Here is a 6,000-nt window from a genome sequence, read left to right as displayed (position 1 = left end):
AAATTTAAACTAAGAGATATATCCATGAAACTTCACAGGTTGATCACTGACATGAATAAGAACATCCTTTGTATTGGAGGTTTCCATGAATATATATTTAAATATGCAAATAGGGCATTATTTGATTACATTTGCCTTAGCCTAACCCTAACACTGTAAAGTAACTCGGATTAATGGGTAGTCGGACTTTTGGGTGGTCGGACTGACGTATGCTCCCCCAATTCTGTATGGAGGCAATTTCCCGAGCAGCATCAGAAATCTCTCTAGTGAGAGGGAGAAGACAGACTTCAAAGCTAAGGCTGTTAAGAGAGGACTCAGGGTGGGGGAGGGGATGCCACCATAGGATGCCACTCAACAGGCTTAGAAACTGACCTTCAGTGTCACTACAATGAGCTGCCAGAGCTAAAATATCAGTCTTTCCTAAATATTGTCTCAATATTCAGCCTTCCATTATAAGTCATTTCTTACAAGTTACAAAATTTAATAGAAAAGAAAAATTCTAATTGTATTTTTTATTTTATTTTCAATAGTAATTTAAATATACATATCTGGTATAAAATATGTGAAAATCCCTATTAAAGATAAACAGCATTTAAAAAGTTCAGACTTGTGCTGCTCTGTATCTCAGATTGAATAAGTGCCATACTACATGCTCCTCTGAAAGTTCACAGTCAGGTCAGGTGCAAGTCAGGGTGGGGGAGGGGAGCTTTCAATGCACCTGCACCTCCAAACTCCCTCCAAAAACACTGCTGCGTTCAAGGCAGGCAGGAATTACTGATTTCCTGGAACTGAATAAATAATGATTATTAATACATGTTTAACTTCTTAATCCCTTTATGATTTGAAATTATTTGAAGATAAAAAAATATTTTAACTCATTTTTACTAATCAAAACCATCCCATGGCTTGCATGACTGAGAATATTAAGATTATTTCATTTTTAATAGGCAGTTTTCGTAGTATTCACTCTGCTTAAAACTATATTTGAAGTAATTATTTAATATGGGAGTAATTACCTCAATCTGTAGTATTTTTGCATTGAAACATTTGATAAAAGTTTCCTTTCAATTTGAGGCCATAACAGTAGTGAAGTTTCCCACTGCCTGTGAATGCAATCGGAGAAGCGGATCGTGCAGAGAAGTTGACTGAGGACTGGAGGTATGTTTGCGATACTATTTTTTTTTAATTAATTTTTGCATGTTATCTTGTCGACATTCAAATTACCCCATTTACTAAATGTTTGAAACCTTAATTACTATCGTCTATTGTATCCTCGTAGCATGAAGTCCGCGAATAAAGCCAAGCCGTATTAGGTCGATTGTAAAGTTACAAAATACATAAATTACGAGATTGAAACAAACAGTGAAAGTGATTCAGATTTTAATGATTAACATCTGTGATAGACTGCCATGAGCTGTTCTCATGGCACAATCCTTTGTGCATATGGTGGCATGCAAGGTTAGCCACAACCACTAGCCACAGCTGTAGTCACCATGGATTTTATTTCAACCAGTATGTAACAAATTACATTTCCATGCTCAACGCTTTTTTTTTTAATGTCGACTTACTCGATTGTGATTTTATACAAAGACGTATTGAAAATGTCAAGATTAAACTCTGCAGGGGACGTCAGCGCCGTTTTGGGAGGAATGCGCATAGTCAAAAATGACCTCCTAGTGTTTACCAAACCACACCTTGACCTTGTTGGAAAGCGTCATGAGGTCAAAGAAAGATGTGAATGAGAATTCAAAAGGACTGAACTGTCTGCGGTGCTCAGAGAATCCGACTACACTATGTCTTCGGGTGTTATTGACATGGTCTGCGAAGGAACAGAAGCACATGGCTAATTCATATGCAAAATAATGTCATCAGACTGTTCGGACCTTCTCTTGAATTATAAACTGTAATTATAAACTTGAGAGGCAGAAGAAACTTTCCTGGAGAAATATACTTAACCATGGGCGAAACTTTAGTTTCAGAAGTGGGGGGGACACAAGTAGGAACGGCAAATTTGTGTACGCATAGCGCGTGTTGTGTTCTGTAACGCTGTTACGTTGGAGTGTCACTAGATGGCACCACTGAATAAGACAGGACTATGTATGTAGGTGAAGAGAAGAAGAAGGAGCTGTTGTTATGAAGCTGTACTTCCTGCTGAAGATGTTGAGTAAAGTCCCTTGAGCTTACAAGTTGGTTTTCATTCTTCACTACACCACAGTGCGCTCGATTTCTGCCTGCGTAGAGCTTAAATCATGCCATTTCTATTTAACCCTAGCCTACTATTTTGTCATTAGCCATACTGCCAGTGGCGGAGCGTGGGTCTCAGCACAGAGAGGGAGGAGCATTCTCGATGGGCCCTTGTGATAGTTATTTAAACATTGCATTTATTCCATTATTTAAACATGCTAGTCACACTAAATATTTCTGCAGAAGACAATGCCACAGATCACCCCCTCTGACACACACACACACACAGGTCACTGTCTGAGTCAGTGGCTACCATGTCTAAGCCATGTAGCTACCATGTTAATTGTAGACTGTCTGTGTCCATTTAATGTTTGTGTTGTACCAAAGACATGGTAGCTACTGACTCAGCCAGACATCAACCTGCTTGAGCTTTCAGCACCATAGACAGTGTTGGTCACAGACTGACAGTCAGACACAAATCAACTCAACTCAGTAACCAATCACACAAGCAGCTCCATGGCTCCATGTTGTCCCTGTGTGATGTTCAGGACAGGTGAGGACAGTCTGAGGACAGAGAGCTCTGAGGTTGAAGTTTATAATTATGAAATGCACCGTGAGACTGTGACAGGTCTGTACGTCTTGACCACATGTCAGCTGTTCAGCTGTAGTAGAGGAAACTCCGCTGTTCTCAGCTCCACCGCAAGGAGCGCTTTTATTTTTATTTTTATTTATTTTTTTAATTTAGCTCCGGTAGCGACCCGGCTGAAATGCATGAGGATGCGCGGATCCGGTGTATTTATCAAGGCTTGGTCATCCTGCTGAGGCACCGGGTTGGTTTGAGCTGCGTTCATGAAGCCAGTCTTTAATCTCGCGTCTCCAACTTGTTCAGAACGCTGCTGCCCGATTTTTAACAGGCACGTCCAGGTGTGAACACATTACCCCTGTGCTGTCGTCACTCCACTGGCTTCCAGTTCGTTTTAGAATTGATTTTAAACTTTTATTGTTTGTTTTTTACTCCATTAATGGCCTGGCTCCCTCCTACCTGTCAGAGATTTTAACTGTCCGCGATCATGGCAGGGCCCTCCGTTCTTCCGGCCAGCTCCTGTTAGAGGTACCAAGGTCAAGACTTAAACAGTGGGGCGATCGTTCTTTTGCTGTCACAGCTCCCAGGCTGTGGAACAGACTGCCCCCTGACATTCGCACCACTACTGACCTCAGCCTTTTTAAATCGAAGCTGAAGACACACTTTTTTAGATTGGCATTTAACTCTGACTAGGGTAGTCCTGCTCTTAGGTGTACTTATTTTGCCTGTTTTTTACTTAATGCACTTTTGGAGGGCCTTTAACACCCTGCAGCACTAGTAGTACTTTCTTGTGTTTTCTTGCAGCACTGTAGCACTTTCCTGTGTTTTTTATGTATTGCTTTTATGTATTATTTTATTTTTTTGATGTAAAGCACTTTGGGTACCGTCTGGCTATTGTAAAGTGCTATACAAATAAAATGTGATTGATTGATTGATTGATTAAGTTAGAGGCTACTTTCAAACTCGTTACTCACTGGTCGTCAGCGTTTTAGCGATCGTACAGCCTGAGGCCAGTATACAACAGGTAACGGTGTTGTTGTCTCTTTTCACCTCCTCTCTTCCTTGTGTGATCAGTGCGCTGCATACACGTTTTAAACAGAGATGGCTAAGCGCCTGGTTTAACATATTAGTTAGCTAACGTTAGCTACAATAGTGTATAGAGTAAAGTTAGAAATACCAGTAATGACTAATCAACCCACATTTTCTTTCTTCCTTTTTAGTCCCGTTCCAAATAAGGACTTTAAGTTGAGCTGTCGGCTCCTTTTCATCTTTTTGCTGCTGTGCCGCGTCCTGTCTGTGTCTTTGATTGAGCACGTAGTGTGAGGGGGGCTTCCGAGCGGTCAGTTTACGCAGGGTTTCTTGTTGTTTTGAAATTACAGCCTGTGCCTACTGTTAGTTTTCAAAGTGTAAAAAGTGGGGGGGACAAAAACATGATTTTGAAAAGTGGGGCGGACATGTCCCCCCTGTCCCCAGTGGAAATTGCGCCCTTGTCTTCATAGCAAACAAGTTTTTACCTGGAATTTAATTCATTAAGGGTGAAAACTGGCTTATGTCAAAAATGAGCATTTCAGAGCGAGAGGAGCCTGTTTCTGCACTGTACAGTAGCCTAAGCTGCATTTCACTGAAAAAAGGTCTTTCAAACAAGTTTTCTATCCTGAACTGGTTGAATTTGGATCTTCTTCATGGCAAACGTGTTTTTACCTGGAATTTAATTCATTAAGGGTGAAAACTGGCTTATGTCAAAAATGAGCCTTTCAGAGCGAGAGGAGCCTATTTTTGTCTAAGCTGCATTTCACTGAAAAAAGGTCTTTCAAAGAAGTTTTCTAGCCTGAACAGGTTGAATTTGGATCTTCTTCATGGCAAAGGAGTTTTTACCTGGAATTTAATAGATTAAGGGTGAAAACTGACTTATGTCAAAAATGAGCATTTCAGAGCGAGAGGAGCCTGTTTCTGCACTGTACAGTAGCCTAAGCTGCATTTCACTGAAAAAAGGTCTTTCAAACAGGTTTTCTAGCCTGAACTGGTTGAATTTGGATCTTCTTCATGGCAAAGGAGTTTTTACCTGGAATTTAATTCATTAAGGGTGAAAACTGGCTTATGTCAAATATGAGCATTTCAGAGCGAGAGGAGCCTGTTTCTGCACTGTACAGTAGCCTAAGCTGCATTTCACTGAAAAAAGGTCTTTCAAACAGGTTTTCTAGCCTGAACTGGTTGAATTTGGATCTTCTTCATGGCAAAGGAGTTTTTACCTGGAATTTAATTCATTAAGACTGAAAAGTGGCTTATGTCAAAAATGAGCGTTTCAGAGCGAGAGGAGCCTGTTTTTGCACTAAGCTGCATTTCACTTAAAAAAGGTCTTTCAAACAGGTTTTCTAGCCTGAACTGGTTGAATTTGGATCTTCTTCATGGCAAAGGAGTTTTTACCTGGAATTTAATTCATTAAGGGTGAAAACTGGCTTATGTGAAAAATGAGCATTTCAGAGCGAGAGGAGCCTGTTTCTGCACTGTACAGTAGCCTAAGCTGCATTTCACTGAAAAAAGGTCTTTCAAACAAGTTTTCTAGCCTGAACTGGTTGAATTTGGATCTTCTTCATGGCAAAGGAGTTTTTACCTGGAATTTAATTCATTAATGGTGAAAACTGGCTTATGTCAAAAATTAGCATTTCAGAGCGAGAGGAGCCTGTTTCTGCACTGTACAGTAGCCTAAGCTGCATTTCACTGAAAAAAGGTCTTTCAAACAGGTTTTCTAGCCTGAACTGGTTGAATTTGGATCTTCTTCATGGCAAAGGAGTTTTTACCTGGAATTTAATTCATTAAGACTGAAAAGTGGCTTATGTCAAAAATGAGCGTTTCAGAGCGAGAGGAGCCTGTTTTTGCGCTGAAAAGTGGCTTATGTGAAAAATGAGCGTTTCAGAGCGATAGGAGCCTGTTTTTGCACTGTACAGTCGCCTAAGGCTGAAAAGTGGCTTATGTGAAAAATGAGCGTTTCAGAGCGAGAGGAGCCTGTTTTTGCACTAAACTGCATTTCACTTAAAAAAGGTCTTTCAAACAGGTTTTCTAGCCTGAACTGGTTGAATTTGGATCATCTTCATGGCAAAGGAGTTTTTACCTGGAATTTAATTCATTAAGGGTGAAAACTGGCTTATGTCAAAAATGAGCATTTCAGAGCGAGAGGAGCCTGTTTCTGCACTGTACAGTAGCCTAAGCTGCATTTCACTGAAAAAAGGTCTTTC

This window comes from Pagrus pagrus (assembly GCF_965226575.1).
Source record: "Pagrus pagrus genome assembly, contig: HAP1_SCAFFOLD_55, whole genome shotgun sequence".
NCBI lineage: Eukaryota > Metazoa > Chordata > Actinopteri > Spariformes > Sparidae > Pagrus > Pagrus pagrus.
The sequence above is the reverse complement of the archived record's forward strand: the minus strand, read 5'-3'. Positions refer to the sequence as shown.